General features: G+C 45.3%; 1 protein-coding gene across 1 annotated transcript in view; it reads left to right on the forward strand.

Annotated features, from left to right (window-relative positions):
* CDH13 (cadherin 13) overlaps nt 1-22,665 on the forward strand; it is a 493,491-nt gene that overhangs the window by 377,986 nt on the left and 92,840 nt on the right. The window lies entirely within an intron of this gene.

Raw genomic sequence — 22,665 nt, forward strand, 5'->3', positions numbered from 1 at the left:
GTGGTGACTCAGTGGCTAAGACACTGAGCTTGTCGATCAGAAAAGTCAGCACTTTGGTGGTTTGAATCCCTAGCACCACATAACGAAGTGAGTTCCTGTTATTTGTCCCAGCCTCTGCCAACCTAGCAGTTCGAAAGCACGTTAAAAAATGCAAGTAGAAAAATAGGAACCATCTTTGGTGGGAAGATAACAGCGTTCCGTGCGCCTTTGGCATTGAGTCATGCCGGCCATATGATGATGGAGACGCCTTTGGATAGCGTTGGCTCTTCAGCTTTGAAACGGAGATGAGCCCTGCCCCCTAGAGTCGGGAACGACTAGCACATATGTGTGAGGGGAACTTTTACCTTTAATGCCTTTGCTTAAGCGGTAACAATTTCACATCCACAATCTTTTCCCTTCGGCTTTGCTACCACCGGTGTCTGAAGACAGGCGACGCCTATCTGTCATCTCTAAGACAATGTGTTTAGAAGATATCTCAGCATTTCTCAAGCAAGGAGTCTTCCGATTAATTTATAGAATGAAGGCGTCAGCCCGTTTTTAATAAATGCCTCTTAAATCACAGCAAAATCCATTTGCAATACATCAGCCCTTTGATCTGTGGCATGATGAGATATTGTGAACTGAAAAGTATTCTTTCTGAAGTCTTTAAGCCAGGAAGGCAAACAGTTGTCATGTATCCTCTAAAATCAGATGGGCTTGCACTGCAGCTGAACTCTAACAAGCCCTTGAGTATTAGATGACGTGGTGATGGGAAGGATTTACAACGGAGGTAGGAAACATCTTGGTGGAAGGGTAGATCTTCCTCCCATTCCCTTTTCTATCTCACATTCTATTACCGGCTTTTGTTCTCTGTTTCTTCTTCTTCTTCTTCTTCTTCTTCTTCTTCTTCTTCTTCTTCTTCTTCTTCTTCTTCTTCTTCTTCTTCTTCTTCTTCTTCTTCTCCTCCACCTTCTCCTTCTCCTTCTCCTTCTCCTCCTTCTCCTTCTCCTTCTCCTTCTCCTTCTCCTTCTCCTTCTCCTTCTCCTTCTCCTTCTCCTTCTCCTCCTTCTCCTTCTCCTTCTCCTTCTCCTTCTCCTTCTCCTTCCTCCTCTAATGTAGTTTCTAATAGCAATAGCACTTAGACTTATATACCACTTCACAGTGCTTTCACAACCCTCTCTAAGCGGTTTACAGAGCCAGCATATTTGCCCCCAACAATCTGGCTCCTCATTTTACCCACCTCGGAAGGATGGAAGGCTGAGTCAACTTTGAGCCGGTCAGAATTGAACTCCTGGCAATTGGCAGAATTAGTCTGCAATGCTGCATTCTAACAGGAAGGAAGGAAGGAAGGAAGGAAGGAAGGAAGGAAGGAAGGAAGGAAGGAAGGAAGGAAGGAAGGAAGGAAGGAAGTTAGGAAGGAAGGAAGGAATCACACTTAGATTTATATACCACTTCACAGTGCTTTACAGCCCTCTCTAAGCAGTTTTTACAGAGTCAACCTATTGCCCCCAACAACCTGGCTCCTCATTTTACCCACCTTGGAAGGATGGAAGGTTGAGTCAACCTGGAGCCTGGTGAGATTTGAACTGCCGAACTGCAGCTAAGCAGTCAGCTAAAGTAGCCTGCGGTACTGCACTCTAACCACTGCGCCACTTTGCCTCCTAACCCCCCCAACCCCAACAAATATCCAGGCAGTAATTCTAGTTTAAGTCGCACAGAGTCCCTGTGGTTAGTCATAAGGGTGAATGCAGCCGTCGCAACTTTGAAACTGGGTTGTATGTAGCTATTGGGGAGTCTATTGTAACTTCAAATAGTCGTTCAATGATTGGTCGTACCTTGAGGACATATGTGCTGTGGGAGATGACCAGGCTGAGCCTGAGGGAGAGGTGAAACATGTCATTAGTCTCCCTTGTAGATCCCTTTGAACCTACAAGAGATCTACAGTAAGTCCAGCCCATCTTGAATTTCCTTGAGCCTTTTCTACCACCAATTTGCTTTGACTGCTAGCAGTTCATGTTGTGGTCAAGAGCTTTAGCATATGATAAGCCTATATATTCATTTGACCCAATGGTGGAATTCAAAATTTTCCACTGGTGGCTTGTTGGGCATGGCATGGCTTGGTGGGTGTGGTTTAGTTTGGTGGGCGTGGCAGGGGAAGGATACTTAAAGTCTCCATTCCCTCCCAATCAGCTGGGACTCGGGAGGCAGAGAATAGATGGGGGCGAGGCCAGCCAGAGGTGGTATTTACCGGTTCTCCCAACTACTCACAATTGCCACTACCGGTTCTCCAGAACTGGTCAGAACCTGCTGAATACCCCCCTCTGACTTTGAACCACCGGGATTCCTGATTTCCTCATTTGGCAAGATGGCGTGATCTCTGTGACTTTCGAAATGTGATCGCATCCATTCTACATCAATGTTGCTACCTGAATGGATATTAAGCTATGGGGAGTAATGAGGTGTGTCAACACTTCAAAGCACGGGTCAATTCGACACCAAACATCAGGTGTGGTGCCTCCCAACTCTGCCTTCTCCGGCGAGTATTTTTGGCAGAGTCCAGTGGCTGTTAGACTACGTGGCGCATATTCTCCCTGGTCAGGGGAAGAGAAGGTCATCCATCAGTGGTCCTCATAATGAGCTGGAACACAAGTGCGGTTTTTGCTGTTAGACAGAAATGGCAAATCCTGGAATGAGTGAGAAACTCATTCTCCACCTGCAGGTAAATGGCATAGAAGGATGGAGAGAATGCTCACCTGATCCATATAATGTTGTCAATACGATCTTGCTCTGGCGCTGAACAAACTCATTTACCCCACAAGGGACAGCCGTTATTGTGCTCCCCTCGCTTTCCTGGATGTTTAGTGCTTGGCTTGGCTGGATGTTCCCATTATTCAAACATGATGTTTCTCTTGGTGTGCGTCTCTGCCTCGTGCCTTTCTTTCTGTAAAGCTTGCCTTGGGGATCATTCTACCATGAGGCTCAAACAAACAAAAAATGGCCATTAGCTGAACTACTCGGATCTACTTCTATTGTCTGGAAGCTTCTATTTGAAACCTTGTGCTGGTTTAAGAGAATCTTCAAACAAGACATCTGTCTCCACTTTGACACCCAACTTGGTTGCACAAAACGAGAAATACTCCACTAACCAAGTACTACAATATCCAGTGGAGGAAGACTCCTACTTATGTTTACTTGTGGGATTTAGCCCTCCCAAGACTTCTGGTTCTAGTTCCACTTTAGGCATAAAGTCATCTGGGTGATTTTGGACCAAACTCGAAGTCCTAAGAAGAAGAATGGAATGGCATTTTTTTTTGCTTCTGAAAAACCTTGCCAAGAAAATTGCATGGCTAAGGGTTAGGGTGAGTTTATATTCCTCGCAGTCTTCTGGTCATTGGCTCTGTTTCTGAGAGTCGTTGAGGCCCTTTGGTTCGCCCATGAGGCCAATGTTGAGAAAAGACACGGACACGAGCTTTCTCGGCATGGAGCGACCCAGATTGGGGGTCTGGGAGCCCCTTTTATTGAGATAGGACAAAGGCAGGAGGAGTAATCAGCATGTGATTCAAGACAGCCTGTAAAACTACAATTGCTAATCTACTGCTCAGGGAAGTTCTGTCTATATATGGTCATATCCTGGGCGTCGTTGGGTAAGGCACATCTAGAGCGAACTATTAGGATATTATGTTATGCACTACCAGGATGTTATGTTATAAACTATCAGGATGTTATGGAGTTTGTTTTTTCCTGTGTGGTTCAGCGTGGCTGCGCATGCCCGGTTATGCACTGGGCCATGGGTGACCGCCACACCTACACAAAGAGTTATATGACAACACTCAGGGTCACCTGAATAGAGGACTGCAAGGAATATCAATCCTTCCATCCTCCACCATTCAGTCAGAACTGAAAAAGCTCTTGGGATGAGAAGTGAAAGGTCTTCAAGGAAGAACAAAGTCCAGCTCCCTTTTGAAAAAGCACCTTTGGGACAACCGTGACTTGGAGGATTGAGAATCTCCAATGACATAAAATTCTGCGGGGACTTACCGAAGCAATGGCCAGGAGTCCACATTAACTTGAAGGCACGACATCAAGATAAGATTGTTGTTAAAGACATCATAACTTACATGGAAATTATCCCAACTCTCTTCTAGGCTGAATTCTGCAACCATCATAAATATGAGCCAGCTGCCAAGCATCTGAATTTTGAGGGAATGCTACAATGGTTGCAAGTGTGAAAAATGGTCATAAATCAGTGCCGTTGTAACTCCGAACTGTCACTGGATGAGCTGTTGTAAATCAAGGACTGTCTGCACTTTCTCTAGCTCCTCCTTGCAGGCAAAGGGTATTTCTTGCAGATCTTCCAATGCGCCAGGATCCTAATGCGAAATCCTCGTATAAAAGGCTCTTTCCTTTCTTGTGCTCAACAAGACATTTGACTTGGCATATTGCTTATGTTGATGGCAGGGAGAAAAAGACTAATGCTAGTTATAGCGGTGAAACGCTCCAATTCCTTTCTTTTTTTTAAGGGGGGGAGGGAAACTTCCCACCTATAGAGATGTAGCTAGAGATAGCTACATCCAAAGGCACATCACCCACTGTGCCCATACATATTCAGAGGACTATAACAGGGATTTGTGACAGTAGTACACAGCAGCATGTCTTCCAAATGGAATGAAAAGAAGCAAAAAGCATATGAGAAAGAGGGGGAGGGAGGGATGGAGAATGAGGGGGTGGGGGAGGGGAGAGAGAGGGGGAAGAGAGAGAGAGGAAGGAAGGAAGGGAGACAGAAAGAGGAAGACAGAGGGGGGAGGGAGGGAATGGAAGGGTAAGAGAGAAAGGAAGAGAGAGTGGGAGGGATGAAGGGAGAGAGAGAAGAAGAGATGGAGGGAGAGAGGGGGAGGGGGAGCAAGAGGAAGAGAGAGAGGAAGAGAGAGAGACAGAGGGAGGGGAGAGGGGGAGGGGGAGAGAGAGGAAGAGAAAGGAAGACAGAGAGGGGGAGAGAGGAAGGGTAAGAGCGAGAGGAAGAGAGAGTGGGAGGGAGGGAGGGAGAGAGGGGGCGGGGAGAAAGAGCAAGAGGAAGAGAGAGTGGGAAGGAGGGAGGGAGAGAGACAGAGGGAGGGGAGACGGGGAGGGGAGAGAAAGGGGGAAGAGAGAGAGAGGAAGGAAGGGAGACAGAAAGAGGAAGACAGAGGGGAAGAGGGAGGAAGGGAATGGAAGGGTAAGCGAGAAAGGAGGAGAGAGTGGGAGGGACGGAGGAAGGGAGAGAGAGGAAGAGAGGGAGAGAGGGGTGAGGGGGAGCAAGAGGAAGAGAGAAGAAGAGAGACAGAGAGAGACAGAGGGAGAGAGAGGGGAGAGGGGAGGAAGAGAGAGAGGAAGAGAGAAGGAGGGAGAGAGAGGAAGACAGAGGGGGAGAGGGAGAGAGAGGAAGGAGAGGAAGGGGAGAGAGAGGAAGGTTGAGAGAGAGAGGAAGAGAGGGGGAAGGCGGGAGAGAAAGGGAGAGGGAGCACTAAATAAATCTTGCATATTTTTAGTATCAATGCATTGCAAATAGATCCCTTTTCAGGATGCTTTTATACCAATGATTTTGTTGCGCTTGTATGCCTCAGGTAAATAGGCAGGGGGAATTCCCTATACAGGTGTATCTTCTGTGGGAGAGCAGTGTTTGGCCTGCGGTTTGGAAAGGTAGTCAAGATCCTTCTACTTAGTTTATGAAACCTTTGCAGGGGTCAAGTTAGGGAAGGGGAGAACTCCCATGTCTCCCACTAGAGGAAGCCATGTGATAAACAAGGAGCAGATGGTGGAGGGTTTCAGGACCATGGATGGTCCAAGGTCTGGTGGCCTAGGATGGGAACAGGATTGCCAAGTGCAGGAAATCAGGAGTCAATGTGGTTCAGTGACTACACTGAAGGACTACAATGAATACAATGTGGCTTATTGCATGCTAACAGTCCCTACAAGAATCTGAACTACTAACAGTCAAAGCAAATTGGCGGTAGAATGGAATTCAAGGTGGGCTGACTCAGATCTCTTGTGGGCACAAAGGGACTCAAGACTGCTGGTGTGTTGACCCTGCCCTTGGGCTCAGCGTGGTCATCTCCTACAAGAATGATGATCTGAAGCACTGAACTGGATTGAGTTTGATAGATTTTTTGTGTTTCTGTGTAGAAAATAAGTTTATATGCATAGCTTTCTACCCAAAGTTTTTATGTACCTTGTTGTGTTATGGAACTGAGAAAAGATGAGTTTTGTAGCTATATCTGGCAAGAATACTTGACAACCATAATCATCATTTAACGACTTACCCCATAATCCCTTGCAGGGTAGAGTCTGGGCAACTGACTAGAGCTAGCAGAGCAATTAATGGCCTGATGCCCTTCCTGTTGCCAATGCAGAGTTTTGTTCAGCAGATATATTCCCATTGCGCCCAGAGAGAGAGAAATATCTGCCTCTACCTAGGATCGAACTCATAGCCTTCTGATTGTGAGGCGAGACCGCCACCTCTAGGCCACCGCACCACTCTGGCAAGAATCCTTGACAATGATGGGGACAGTTACATTTCGACCACTGAGGACTTGAAATTGAGAACATTGGAGAATGATTGTATGGCAAAGCAGAAATCACATTTTTACTTTGTGTTTTTTTAATGGTTTTAGTCCCTTCTTGCAACTGAAAAATAGTAACTTAATGAGGACTTGTAACGTGGCTCTATACCTACCTAGTAGGGAATTCAGCATGGTCAATAGAATCAAGGTATTGACCAAGACACTGTGTTCAAAGCTCTCGGAAAACACATAAAAAAACAGCTTCAATCCCACCTTTGTGGACTTTTAAAGCAGAAAGAGTTCATTCTCAGTCTTCCTTGGAAATCTGTTGCTATAGAAAAATGTCATCTCCGCATACACTCCTGGACTCTCTCTGCCGAGGTGGCGCAGTGGTTAAATGCAGCACTGCAGGCTACTGCTAGATCAGCAGTTCAGCGGTTCAAATCTCACCGGCTCAGGGTTGACTCAGCCTTCCATCCTTCCGAGGTGGGTAAAATGAGGACCCAGATTGTTGGGGGCAATATGCTGACTCTCTGTAAACCGCTTAGAGAGGGCTGAAAGCCCTATGAAGCGGTATATAAGTCTACTGCTATTGCTAAGTCTACTGCTATTGCTCTCCATTAGGATATTTGTAGCGGGGTTTTTCGTCAAATTGAAATGCCATGAATTAGAAGGCTGCAAAATATGTCTTAACATTCTGGGGACTGGAAGGAAGGGAAGGAAAACCTCATCTCTCTTCGGTTTCTTCCTTGCCATGCTTCTTTCTGAAAATCTTCCCTTTGATTTCAGCGTGGAATAACCCATCCCTCCTGTTTGCCTCTTTAGACTCCTGGTTCATAGCAATAAATCCTATTCTTTTATTTTCACCGGAGTCCTCTTAAGTCTCCGGAGAATAATGTATCTTTCGGTGTCAATCAGCCTGATGAAAAAACCTTCCCCCCTTTTCAGAGCAGTCCCATTATTTTGGAACCAATGTGCCAGGTGTTTGCATTCCCCTCATGTTCTCTTTGTCTGCAGCAGCCACACAGACAAATAAGACTAGTGTCCGATGCCATTATGGAATATGCACTTACGGCCTCTGTGATCTTGGTGGGCTTATAAATAAATCATGCGGAGGACGGCGAGATGCATCAGGGCTTTGGGGAGGTGAAGAGCAGTGTTGTGGCCCACCAGCGGCCAGCGGAGATGGCGGAAGACTCAGACAGCGAGGAGGTTGGGGAGGAACCTGGGCCAGTCCTGGAGTCTGGGGAAGGCTCTGATGAGGTCTCTGTGTTGGAGGCAAAGATGGGGCCAGGGCTGCATGACAGTTATCAGAGTCAGAGATCAGTGGAGCAGAAGAACAGCAGGAGCCTGTTCCCGATGTGTGCATGCGCAGAGCTGCCAGGAGAAGGGAACAGCTAAGGAACAAGGGCCGACTCAGGAGTAAAGGCACAGGTGGATGGTGAATGGCCCCTCCCATAGGTAAAAAAGAGGAGTGAAAAGGGAGGGGAGTTTTCAGGAGACAATGAGTTCAGTCCATTAGGGTGAAGTTCTGTTCCTGACTTCTTGCCAAGTAATTGCTGCTACAGAGTGGCGTTTGGAAGATATCGGCCTGGCTGCTCTCCAAGCCTGATCAAGGTCTGTAGTTGTGAAATCTCATGAAAGACTGTTTGCCTCATTCATTCATTTATTTAAATTATTATTATTATTTTATTTCTTACCTTGCTGTGATGGAGGAATCTGTTTTAATACAGATCACCTCCCATAGACCGATTAGATCACACAGGTTAGGTCTCCTCCGGATCCCATCCCACCCATAAAAGAGCCAAGGTGGCGCAGTGGTTAAATGCAGCACTGCAGGCTACTGCTAGATCAGCAGGTCAGCGGTTCAAATCTCACCGGCTCAGGGTTGACTCAGCCTTCCATCCTTCCGAGGTGGGCAAAATGAGGACCCAGATTGTTGGGGGCAATATGCTGACTCTCTGTAAACCGCTTAGAGAGGCCTGAAAGGCCTATGAAGCGGTATATAAGTCTACTGCTATTGCTATTGCTATCTGCCAGCCAATGTCGGCTGGCGACTCCCCGGGGGAGAGCCTTCTCTGTCGCATCTCCAGCCCTCTGGAACGATCTCCCCGTGGAGATCCGGACCCTTACTACCCTCCCGGCCTTCCGCAAAGCCGTTAAGTCCTGGCTGCTCCGGCAGGCCGGGGGGCTTTCGAAATATCCAGCCCCTCAGAAATTGTGACTGTTGTGTATTTTAACATGTTGTTTTGTGTATTATCCCCTTCCCTTGTTTATTGTAAGCCGCCCGGAGTCCTTCGGGAGTGGGCGGCATACAAGATCAATAAAACTAAACTAAACTAACTAGATTCTTGATGGCAGCGAACGAAATTTTAATACCTTCCTAAAGAAACTAATTTTTGCATGCAAATCTACAACCTGCGAGATAAATTTTCAGGAACTCATTGGCTGGTCTGGGTTTCTGAATATTTCTGCAACTGCAAATGTCAATTTTGCCAATTGCAGTATTGTCCGTCAAGCGGCTAATTAATATTTTGGTCAGAACGCCCAAACCAGAAAAGCTTATCTCTCTGCCTTTTATTCGGCCAATTCTTTCTCATCAGAGATAATTTGGAAAAGTCTTCAGTTTATTTTGATCGCTCAGGCACGAGATCAAACAGAACCAGAACAAGAGGTTTGCGCATGCTGGCTGGAATTAAATAAATATGGCCAACATCTGAGACAAAAATCTATCTGTATTTCAGAAGCTGTCAGAATGAAAAATGAGGCTGCGGGTTTGGCCTTTAAAAAAAATAATTTATTTTAAAGAACTACATACACATACATTTCTTGAAAAGGATGGTTGACTTAACTTCAAGGACAAAGGTGTAAGGCCAGCTCTGATTGTTTTTCCCTAGATCTTGAGTGACACTTTTTCTGATGCTTTTATATCTCCCAAGAATGACAAAGGGGAGCTTGTCATTCTCTTAAACACAATAAATCCCCAAGACTTTTTGATGAGTATTAATGAACCCACCATGAAGTATACAAGCCAGGTTCTTAAGATATTGTATTCTAAAGTGCCGTCCTTGCCATTCCTGCTGAATAAATAAATAAATACATAGAGACTCAGGATATTCAAAGCTGATCGGGAAAAAAAGCTTTTCTTTCAACGGGAAACTAACTTTGGTGACCACTTAACAAAAAGGTAGGCTTCTTATTTCCGGAATTGACAAAACCAATCTTGGGAATTCTGGGAGTTGAAGTCCACACATCATCAAGTCGCCAAGGTTGAGAAACTTTGTTCTAGGCCAAGGCAGGGGTGAAATCTACTTACTGTATTTTTCGGAGTATAAGACCCACATTTTTCACTCAAAAAAGAGGCTGAAAATCTGGGTGCGTCTTATACACTGAACACAGCATTTTTTGCCTCCCAAAACCTCGCCCCCTTCACCAAAACTTACTGTATTTTTCGGAGTATAAGACCCACATTTTTCACTCAGAAAGAGGCTGAAAATCTGGGTGCGTCTTATACACTGAACACAGCATTTTTTGCCTCCCAAAACCTCGCCCCCTTCACCAAAACTTACTGTATTTTTCAGCGTATAAGACCCACATTTTTCACTCAGAAAGAGGCTGAAAATCTGGGTGCGTCTTATACACTGAATGCAGCATTTTTTGCCTCCCAAAACCTCGCCCCTTCACCAAAATGGCCATGCATAGCCTTTAGGAGGCTTCCAGAGTGCTCCTGCGGGCCATTTATTTGCTCAATTTCCCCCCCTCCCCAGCCCCCAGAAGCACTCTATAAGCCTCCTAAAGGCTATGCATGCCCCGTTTTTTGACAAAAAAGGGGCCATTTTCGCAAAAAAATGGGCCGTTTTAGGGAGGTCTGCAGAGTGCAGAAACTTTTTTTTTAATTTACCTCTTCAAAATCCTGTTGTGTCTTATACTCCGGTGCGTCTTATATTCGCTACCAGTTCGCAAATGTGAGCATTCACGCACCACCTCCATGCATGCGTAGGACCTTCCGCGTGGACGGAGCCTGCTACCGAGTTGTGCCTCCAAAGGTAAGTAGAACAGCAAGGGTGGGAAATCTGCTGTGCCACGTGATTTAGATTAGCTAGAAAGCAGGAACTCCTGTTTTCTAGCTAATATAAATCATGCGTCACAGCTGATCGTCGGAAAAACCAGTTTGCCCGAACCGGCAGCATTTTTTTTACTACCGGTTTGGGCGAACCGGTCTGAACCGGTAGCACCTCACCCCTAGGCCAAGGGAAATGCAGTATCTCTGACACATTCTTTGTCCAAAAAAAGGGCTGATTCCCCTCTCAGAGAGCGAGAAGGATTCATCTGGAGCTTATTGGTTTTCATTTTCTGGATTGATGGTGCGGTTGCTATGAAATGATAAGCCGAGTCAGAGACCGAAGTCACATCCAGGAAACCCACCATCTGCTTCTCCGAAACAGATCGGCCGCCCTTGGCGTTCCGCGGAAGAGATTTCTTCATGTTGTTCATCTTAAAAAGCTTCGCTGCCTTTGGAATTTAAATAATGCAATGCTTTATAACCGGTACTTCCCAGTGTATTATTTGTTAGTGCCTTGACCAATGAGGCAGATAATCCAAGGCCATTAAGTTGCCCATATGAAGAATCGGAATATACTTACAAGGCCAGGAAATGGTGCCGTTCGGGGTTTTGTTTCCTTGGGAACGCATGATGGTCTCTTCCACTACATACGTTTGATGCCGACATAGGTTTCTTTCCTTCTTTTTTTAATGAAAGGTTACAATAAAAGGGATAATAACTAATGCAAACTCTTAAAAACCCTAACCCTAAAGAAAAATTGAAGGGGCAGACATGAAAAAGAGGAGAAAAAATGCAAAAGAACAAAAAAAGATGAATTTTTTTATTTATTTTTTATATATACAATTTCATATATACATTCACAATTATATAATCTCATAACTGTTATTAATAATATGTATTTATAACAATTTTTCCCTACAGTTGACAATATACTTGAAGATTGCTTTTTTATCATCCCATAGATCCATCTTATCTTACAACGGTCCTACTTCTTCTTCCCTCCCTCCCTCTTTCCTTCCCTCATTTCTTCTCTCCTACTCCCCTTCCTTCCCTCCCTCCTTCCTCTTCCCTCCTTCTCTCCTTCCCTCCTTACTTCCCTCTTTCCTTCCTTCCCTCCTTTCTTTTCTCCTTCCTTTCCCTCTTCCTTTCCTCCTTCCTTCCCCCTTCCTTCTCTCTTACGTTCCCTCCTTCCTTCCCTCCTTCCTTCCCTCCTTTCTTCTCTCCTTCCTTCCCTCCTTCCTTCCCTCCTTTCTTCTCTCCTTCTCTCCTTCCTTCCCTCTAATTTTGATCTGGTTCCCTCTAGTATCCAGTGCCAGGGTTCCAAGTAACACCCCCAATGAAAGTAGACTCCCAGGCTTAAGTTTCCTCAAAGTTCCATTTTATTAGAGATGTGTCATATTGGCACATCTGGGACAACCCAAATCTGAAAGTTTCCAGGTAACCCCCCCCAACCCAAATGAAAGTTCAAGTCCCTGCCCAGCACCCACAGGTCCATCACACGATCCAATCTAGTATCATCCAAGACAGGAGTTACCTCGCAGTCATCCCATCAAACTGCAGGGCCAGATGACCTTGGCTTCCTGAGAAAGAATGTTGTTATGGCTACATATCACCCACACTCTGTATAATCCCTCCTCCCATTTTCCCACTCTGCATCTCCTGGTGATTGGCCCAAAGTCACCCAACCAACTTTCCTGATTATGGTGGGACTCAAACTCCTGATCTCCTAGTTTCTAACCTGGTGCCTTAACCCACTAGATCAAATTGGCTCTCTATGTATGACATATATAACAATGATTTCTGTTGTGGCCCAGCAGGTGCCGTTGGAGCTGCCACCAGACTCCAACAGCAAGGGGCCCTCTGAGTCGGCTCTGGAGGATGTGGAGGACCCCGGACAGGGTTCCGACTCCGAGCAGGGCGCAGAGAGGCTGGTTGGCCACCAGGAGGCGCCTGAGCCTTGGACCAGTGGGGAGGAGACACGGGAGAGTGAGCCGGAGGCCAGTAGTGAGTTGTTCCTGGATGCACGCCATCGAAGAGCTACGAGGCGTCAGGAACAATTACGCAATTACAGGAGGTAATTGTACTCAGCTGGTGGTCATTAAGGCTCCTCTCCAGACTATAAAAGCTACTTGTGCACATGCCCCTCTTTGCAGAAGTCAACGCAGGATTGAATGTCGGAGGACAGTTCTGTGAGCTTGGCAGGCTGGATTGCTGCCAAGTCTTATCTGTGTTTATTGCTGCCTGAGTTTGTCTGAGTTGCTGCCAAGGTCCTTATCTGTTTGTTCTGCTTGGCTTTCAGCCACCGAGGCTTTGGTGTCTTGCTATTAAAGGACATTCCAGTTAAGCTTGTCTAGGCATTCGTTACTGGATGGAGGAGGGGGTCAGAACAGATTTCTATCCAGCCCCTTTTTAAAATGAACTAATTCGATCTCACTTCCAAAACTATGCACTTCAACTGCAGTACCCAATCCCCTTTGGTTTTAATTCTTTTAAAATGCATATTTTAGCGATAAAACGCACGCGACATGCTCAGCCAAGCCAGCCAGAGGCGTAGCTTACTGCATCTTAAAACCATCTCAACACTGGATAAGTTAAAGGCATGGCTAGTTTTTGCAACCCAGTTTGCAGCTGCAACTGAGTCAATTCGACACTCACGTTGTGTGAGGCCTGGGACCCCAGCCACTATTTTAGAATAAATGCATATTTTATGGAGGAATGTGCACCAAGGCGTGTAATTTATAACGAGAATTATATTGAGAAGACTGTAGTTTTTCATATGTTTTTGTAGCCAGAAAATTGATGCATAAATGGGATGGAAACAGACTTCAGAGTGAATAAATATATGCAACAATAGTAAGAACTACTAATAGGCCCATTTCTCCATTCCTATTAAGGTGGCCGAGTTCTCCATTTTTATGAGCAAATCAGCATTCGCTCTTTCTTGCTTACCCATAATAAGAAATGTGCAACATTCCGCTAGCAAAAGATATTTTCACGTCGGCACGATCCTAGGCTGGTTGGCTAAGCTACATCCGAAGAGAACAGATCCAGAAGCAAATCTAGGCCAGAAAAAAATGCAGAAAAATAGGAACTTTGGCAAGAATGAGTGGACATTAATGGAGAACAAATGCTGGGCATTCTGGATCACAGATGTTTTGTGATACTGGTAGATTTCAACTCCTTTTGGTGTTTCCCATGCAACCGCAGGCAGATGGTATATCTTATCTGCGTGCCAATTAACTCATCAATTAATCTGTTAAATGGGCATAATCATATTTATCTGTGCTGCAGGATGTTGCCCAGTTCAATTAATTCATCTTCGCAACAGGCTTTGGGATCCAAAGATGAAAGCGCAGGATTAAAAAAAAAACGAATAATATTAATAAGCCAAAGATATCTATCAAGATGTACAATGACATATTTTTTAACTTCTAATTGCTGCTGAATCCTGGAGCAGATGGTGCAGCAAAAGCCATTTCTGTGGTATACTAGGAAAGGGTCTATAACTTAGGATGATGAAACTATGACTCCTACGTGTCAAGGTGGATCTTTTGGTAATTGAAGAAGTTAATAAAATAGGATGCTTTCTAAAGTAGACTTTTGCGTGGCAGGGAACTTCTAATTGACTTTTCACAGGATTTCTGACATGGCGTTGATTCCCATCTGACTATGGGCATTGAGTTCCTTTCATAATGTTTCTGAAAAGTCACTGGGTGATAGCAAATAGCAATAGCAATAGCAGTTAGACTTATATACCGCTTCATAGGGCTTTCAGCCCTCTCTAAGCGGTTTACAGAGTCAGCATATCGCCCCCACAGTCTGGGTCCTCATTTTACCCACCTCGGAAGGATGGAAGGCTGAGTCAACCCTGAGCCGGTGAGATTTGAACAGCCGAACTGCAGAACTGCAGTCAGCTGAAGTAGCCTGCAGTGCTGCATTTAACCACTGTGCCACCTCGGTTCTACAATGATGCATTGGTTGGGTTTACATCTCAGGGGAAGCCTTCCTCATTTTAACCTTGTTTTATTAAGGCAGGGGTCACCAACGCTTCGGACCGCAGGGACCACTAAATTCATAATTTTAAATCCCGCGGACCATGAATGTGATCTGCCTAATGACCAGCTGGGTGGGTGTGGCTAGGTGGTCATGTGACTGGGTGGGCGTGGCCAACGTGATGTCACTGTCAGTGAGGGGTGCCTCACCAGCCTCTATTTGCCCCTCCCCTCCCAGTCACTCCTCCTCTCCCAACCCAGGCTCCTTAGGGCCCCAACAGGAACTAAGCAGCCACTATGAGAAAGGGTTGGCAAAAACAGCTCGGTTCAAATTGGCTCTGACTGAGAAGGAGGCTTGGCAGAAGCACCTCACTGAGGACTAGGAGCATAGGCTTTCCAAGCAGAGGGAAGACCTGCGGGAGTGCAAGGCCAGGTACCGGTGCCTGGAGGCTCACTGGGCTGAGATGGTCAGCCAGTTCCAGGCCAGAATGCAGCCCCACTTGAACGTGGCCCTCTGGCTCTTTGCCACCAGCGGCCCTTCCCTCCAGCCTTCACCCAAAGCCCCGCACCAGGAGGCTGAAGCAGACCCCAAGTCAGAATTTCTGCCCCCCTCCGACCCCCACAAAAAGACCCCGAAGGGGGAGACTCTCTGCAGCAACAGAGAGGATGGAAGGTTGAGTCAACCTTGAGCCTGGTGAAATTCAAATTGCCAAATTGCAGGCAGCCGGCAGGCAGCAGAAGTAGCCTGCAGTACCGCACTCTCACCACTGGGCCACCGTGGCTCTTAATGATTGTAAGTGGAGATCTACCTGTATTTACTGTATTTTGGGGTGGCCGTCAGAATTTTTTGTTGCCCTGTTCAAAATAAGGGAAAGGAGAATGCCGTCTCTTCAAATTCTTTAGTCCGTGAACAATTGTCTGATTTTAATAAGTTAATATGCATCTGCTAAAAATGTTACATGCCATCATTTCAGTAATTATGTTCTGTATTGATAAGCAGGACTGAACGGGCTGATGGAACCTTCCATGAAAGCGCTAATTATCAGAGGTTTCGCTGCCTGGATTTAGGGAAGTGATTATTTTATCCCCTGCCTTCCAGTCCTTCTTTCTTTTGAGCTCAAGTTTGGAATGTGAAGTCAGCAATTATGTTCACACCCGTGGCTGGCTTGACTTGAAATGACCTACATTGAGGGCCTTCGAGCATCTTCAGAAAAGAAAAATGTCTTTTTTTCTGAGCATCTTCAGAAAAGAAAGCTGCGTTAAACAAGCTTTCTCGTTGCTATGTACTATTTAAAAAAAAGGGATTTGTAGATAAAGTACAAAATTTTTGGGGGGGAATTCAGAAATAATGGTAGAAATGTATGTCCCATATTTCTTATTGCACAGTTGAAGACAAAACCTATATCCTAATGATTATTAATTAATTAATAATAAATATCCATTGCATTTAAATCACATTAGAGAGAGGAAGATAGCTAAAATGTTAGAAATGTTCTCTTGCAAAGTATTCCAAAGGAACCTGTATCACTTATCTGAAAGAATATACTAAAGAGTATAGTGTATGGCTAATATTTTTCTTCTCATGTGCCGAAACCATGCACACACATGCAACAGCACACGCATATGTGCCCACACCCATAATGCAATGTGCCCCACCCCCTGTGCATGCACACATGCCCCCCATGCTCCTCCCCCCTCCCACTGTGCATGTGCATGATCCCACCATGCTTCTCCCCTGCACATGTGTGCAACCTCCCCATGCCTTATTTTGAGGCCTCCCTGAAGCCTCCTGAAACCAAAATGGGGCGCTGGGGGGAGGAGCACCACATCCCCATGCTCCCCCTGTGCATGTGCGTGCGACATGCCCCTCCCCTTCACGGGTATCTCCCGTATACATGGCAGAGACCTGGAAGTCAGCTGGCCAGCAGGACTACCCTACCCTATTCTATTCTGCTTCTATTCTATTCTACTCTATTCTATTCGGATTCTATTCTACTCTATTCTACTCTACCCTACCCTATTCTACTCTGCTTCTATTCTATTCTATTCGGCAAAGACCCAACTCTCTAGAGCCAAAAAAGAGCCAAGGTGGCGCAGTGGTTAAATGCAGCACTGCAGGCTACTGCTAGATCAGCAGGTCAGCGGTTCAAATCTCACCGGCTCAGGGTTGACTCAGCCTTCCATCCTTCCGAGGTGGGTAAAATGAGGACCCAGATTGTTGGGGGCAATATGCTGACTCTCTGTAAACCGCTTAGAGAGGCCTGAAAGGCCTATGAAGCGGTATATAAGTCTACTGCTATTGCTATTGCTAGAGTAGGGGTGTCAAACGCAAACCCCCTGGGCTGGATTCAACCTGTGATGTGTTTGGATCTGGCCTGTGGGCCTGTCCTGGAAAATGGAAGAGGTCCGTCCACATTGCTTCGGCCTGGTCTATCCAATGCGAAGAGGAAACATGCCAACAGTTTGGGGAGTGACGTCAAGCTGGCCATGCCCAGTCAGCCCCACCCCCCCGAGGTCAACCACAGCCCTGATGCGGCCCTCAATGAAATTGAGTTTGACACCCCTGCTCTAGAGGAGCACTGGGAAGGATGGAAGGAAAGGAAAGGAGAATTATCAACCCCAGCAAGGTGGGTTCATTGCCACGCCAATGATTAAAGCATGGAAAAATTCCACACAGGCTCCCATCGATCAAGGAGCCTTCGTACAAAAGTGATGGCTTACTTCCACTAAGCCTGTGATTTTCTAAGTTTGCATGTGCATCTACATGCATCCTCGGCATAATTGAAAATCCACTTTGTGCGATCTTTCATCTGATAGGGAATTAGATCAGTTTATGCTCCCAGAGAATGACCCAGCAAATACATAAATGCATCCACTAGAATTATATTTTGTCTATGGGCAAAGATGCTATCATGTACTGATTCATTACACGCTCAGAGGAGTGCTTGATTTTAGAAAGCTACCTGAAATTATTACTGTCAGTTTGCACGGTAAACGGAGATAAGCTTCTTTTTTTCAAAAAAAAAAAAATAGTAATAACAATTGGGGGATAAAACCTGAAGAAGTAAAAGAAATTCTGATTGCAACCTTAGATGTTTTGGTGTGCTCAACGCATGTGGTTCAGAATTGTAAATATACAGAGAATCTCTTCAAAGACTTCCTGGAGCACAGTGCCGAATTTCCTGCCCCCCCCCTTCATTATTGGGTTAGTTGTCTCTTTTAATTACATTCCTATTCTGGAAGAGCTGATAAATGTGTCGATTGTGCCTCGGATTCAGAGAACTCCTGAATTAAATCAGAGAGATTGAAGATTTGTCAAATGTCATGCAAATCAAGTCCGCCCGAAAAAGCCGGGAGTAGTTAGTTTGGTGACAAAGAGTGTGTGCACGCACACACACACACACACACACACACACACACACACAAATGGCAACCCCTCTTCCTATATAATCGGCAGGAGGCGGTACTTGAGAGACCGCCTCCTGCCGATTACCTCCCTTCGACCGATTAGATCGCACAGATTAGGCCTCCTCCGAGTTCCATCCGCCAGTCAGTGCCGACTGGCGACTACGCGGAGGAGAGCCTTCTCGGTAGCAGCTCCGACCCTTTGGAACGATCTCCCCGTGGAGATTCGCACCCTCACCACCGTCCAGACCTTCCGCACAGCCCTTAGGATCTGGCTATCCCCTCAGGCCTGGGGATAAGATTCTAATTTGCCCTACCCGAATGTTGAATGAAAGTTGTGTTTTATTGTTTTATTTTTATTTATGCACTGTCTTGTGTTTTTGTTTTGCACCCCCCTTCCCATGTATTGTAAGCCGCCCTGAGTCCCCTCAGGGAAAAGGGCGGCCTATAAATCATAATAAACTAAACTAAACTAACTAAACTATATCCATTTCTCTGTTAATTGTATGGCATCTTTCTTATGGAAACTGTCAAGCACACAACAAGCTAGTGATTTTGTGCATTGTGGTGACGAAACGCAGGGAGGAAGGGGACCTCCTGGAAGAAGGTTGGTACAACGTATTATGAGATTAGACGTCCATTTAACAGAATAACTGAGTTGGAAGGGACCTTGGAGGTCATCTAGTCCAACTGCCTGCACAAGCAGGAAACCCTATACCGTTTCAGACAAATGGTTGTCCAATGTCTTCTTAAAAACTTCCAGTGTTGGGGGCATTCACAACTTCTGGAGGCAATTTCTGTTCCACTGATTAATTGTTCTCACTGTCAGGAAATTTCTCCTCAGATCTAGGTTGGTTCTCTCCTTGATTAGTTTCCACCCATTGCTTCTTGTTCTGCCTTCTGATACCTCAGTATGAACATGTCATCGCATGACGAATGGCTAATGGAACCAAATATTAACTATAGTTTATTCCAATAATAACCTGAGGACAGGACAAGAAGCAACGGGTGGAAGCTAATCAAGGAGAGAAGCAACCTAGAATGAAGGAGAAATTTCCTGACAGTGAGGACAATTCACCAGTGGAAGTTTTTAAGAAGAGATTGGAGAACCAGTCTGAAGTGGTATTGGGTTTCCTGCCTAAGAAGGGAGTTGGACTAGAAGACCTCCAAAGTCTCTTCTAACTCTGTTGTTCTTGGCTCTTGTACTCTACTCTACTCTACTCTACTCTACTCTACTCTACTCTACTCTACTCTACTCTACTCTACTCTACTCTACTCTACTCTACTCTACTCTACTCTACTCTACTCTACTCTAGAAAGGGAGACCAGATAGCATCTTCCAATACCTTCTTCACAGGGAATAAAGTCTTGATTTATTCTCCATAGCACCTAGGGATAGGACAAGAAACATTGAATGGAAGCTCATCAGAGGGAAATAAGGACCTGCTGATATACTACAACTCCTGTTATTCCTCGCAGTTGAACAGGCTGCAGTCTCTTCGATCCTACACTGCTTAGTAAAAATGCAGCAGGTTGTAGGATAACTTTTTGGGGCCAAGTTGGCGGCTTCTTCGAGGAATCAGAACATGAGAGGTAGTCCTTGACATACAACCACAATTGGGCCCAAACTTTGTGTTGTTAAGAGAGAAATTTGTTAAGTCAGTTTTGCCTCATTTTATGACCTTCCTTGCCACCGTTATTAAGTGAATCACTGCAGCTGATGAGTTAGTAATCCGGTTGTTAAGTCGAAGATGGCTTCCCCATTGACTTTGCCTGCCCAAAGGTCGCAAATGGGCATCGCGTGACCCTGGGATACAACAATGGTCATAAGTAGGAATCAGTTGCCAAGCATCTGCATTGAAAGACGTGACTATGGGGGATGCTGCCACGGTCATAACTGCAAAAAATGGTCTTAAGTCACATTTTTCCAGTGCCGTTGTAACCTTGAACAGTCAATAAATCAACGGTTGTAAGTCGGGGACTGCCTGTAGTTAAAAATATGCGCAGGCATGCAAAAAATAATGTTTAGGGGTGAAGATTCGCAGTTCTTCTCCTTCAAGGGAGAAAACTTTTTTTTCGGCCATGCCAGAAAGTGACATTATAAAGGTCGAGGTAGAAATGTATTACTCCATGGCTGATTTGCTTTGCAAATTAGCACCGGTGGTCAAAATGCCCAGAAAATGTTATTACTGAAAATTTCCTGGCGCTTTCCATCTTTAGTGGATAAAATCACAGAGGTGATTTTGAAAATTAGTGCTGTAAGCTGTAAAACATTTTGCAACCCCCTCTTACATTTGGGGGGTTGGTTTTTTTTCCTACCCTTAAAGAGGAATGTACACTTCAAGGTGTTTTCTTTAGCGTGAAGATTGAAGCTGCCGTTGCAAGTTTTTCATATTCCACGCTACTCTAAACATTATGATGGGGTGGCGGTAGGGGGTTGAAGATGCATTTTGGTGGAATATCTCTGAAGCTTTGAATGTCCTACATGCCTCGGGGCATCCTGTTTAGGTGACTCTCAGCAGTTTGCAAATGGATCATCTACAGGTGATTTCCAGAGTTCTCTAGCTTAGCTGGAGTTGCTAAAAATGCTGGGAGTTCAGATTGACACTCCACTTTTCATGGTTCAGCTGACTCCGAAGAGTGATGTCCTGTCTTGGTAGCATATATATATATATATATATATATATAATCTCCAGAACCGTAAAGCTTACAAACTTGAAATTTGGCACATATGTTGCTCTTCACTTCTAGGTGCTTGCTAAGGAATGACTTTTCAAAATGATCATTAGTATTTCTTATACAGTAATTAACACGCTTTGATGCTAAGGAGTTCTACTCTCCCTCCCCACTTGAAAAGAACTCTGTTCCAACTGCCAGTTGCCTCACATTCCGTTACCTCAGTTCAAACTGGCAGACCTTCCACTCCTTCACTCAGGAGTCGTCTGGGGCTCCTTACAGTACTAAACATCGTTACCTCACCAAAATGTCTATGTTTTCCACCTGCGCCCTGAACTCAAGGCTGGGGGAGCGATATTCCCTTTTGTGTTTCACTCACCAACCACCCCTGAGCCAACAGATTGTGAACCGAATTTCTCCTGCATAGCCCGATCACATAGTTTCATCGCCAAGCATGGGTATCCAGCTAGTATCACATAAAGGAGAATAAATCAATTCAGAATGAGGTGACTACTTTCTGAGTAAGAACTGACATCTTTTGGAATTAATTCATTTTGCTTTTGATGGCATCATCAAGAGCGAAGATTAGGCTGTCTTATTTCCCCATATCATAGAGAACCCATCCACTATAAAACAAAGCCGATATAATGCTAAGAGGAGGGATAATAACCTTAATGATCAAGCATTAAATCATGATTCATCTGATGGCTCATTTATCAGTGCCAGCGCCATCCAAACACAACACGGTCAAAGGAACTCATATAATTACAACAGAGAAACCTTTAATTATCCCATAAATTTGCTTGTTGTCATTTAGCTGGCTGCAGGGCTGGAATTAGCAATGGTCTCAATAAAATCAAACCAAAAATAAAAGCGGCTAGGAGAAATGTGTCACCTATTTGCAACATTTTCCTGTACTGAAACTTTTGGTGTTCCAGAATTTGTACTGCATTACGTTTAATTTCTGCAATAGTGAAATCAGCTTTCGTGGTTGTGTTGCCAGAGAGCTGGCCTGCGGATTCTCCTCCTCTTCCCCATTTAGAGAAATCCCTGTAGACCAGGGTTACTCAACCTTGCCAACTTTAAAGATGGGTAGATTTCAACGCAGTTGCCAGAAGTCCCAGCTGCATTGAAAGAGAGGGAAGAAGGGGGGGGGGAGAGAATTGGAGAAATGGAGAATTGGATGGATGGAGAGATGGATGGATGGAGAGTTGGATGGATGGAGAGATGGATGGATGGATGGAGAGTTGGATGGATGGAGAGATGGATGGATGGAGAGATGGATGGATGGATAGTTGGATGGATGGATGGATGGAGAGTTGGATGGATGGAGAGATGGATGGATGGATAGTTGGATGGATGGAGAGATGGATGGGTGGATGGAGAGTTGGATGGATGGAGAGATGGATGGATGGATAGTTGGATGGATGGAGAGATGGATGGATGGATGGATGGATGGATGGAGAGTTGGATGGAGAGTTGGATGGATGGAGAGATGGATGAATGTAGAGATGGATGGATGGATAGTTGGATGGATGTAGAGATGGATGAATGGAGAGATGGATGGATGGATAGTTGGATGGATGTAGAGATGGATGGATGGATAGTTGGATGGATGGAGAGATGGATGGATGGATGGATGGATGGATGGATGGATGGAGAGTTGGATGGAGAGTTGGATGGATGGAGAGATGGATGAATGGGTGGATGGATGGAGAATTGGATGGATGGAGAGTTGGATCAATGGATGGATCGATGGGTGGATGAATGGATAGGTGGATGGATTTCTAGGACCTTGTTTTAATGAAATTTTTTTAAATAGACCCTCTCTAAGATGTTCTAATTTTATTTTACTTTGGGATTAGGGAATATTTGTGGGAATATTTTTGGAATTGGGTTGTCCTTGCCTCCTTCCTAGGGATGAGAGAGAGTGACTGGCTTAAGGTCATCTAGCTGGCTTTATGCCCAAGGTGGAACTAGAACTCACAGTCTCCCAGTTTCTGCCCTGGGGCCT

This window comes from Thamnophis sirtalis, unplaced genomic scaffold (genome assembly GCF_051295495.1).
Source record: "Thamnophis sirtalis isolate CommonGarterSnake01/CBP01778 unplaced genomic scaffold, rThaSir2_p1.2 scaffold_14, whole genome shotgun sequence".
Lineage (NCBI taxonomy): Eukaryota > Metazoa > Chordata > Lepidosauria > Squamata > Natricidae > Thamnophis > Thamnophis sirtalis.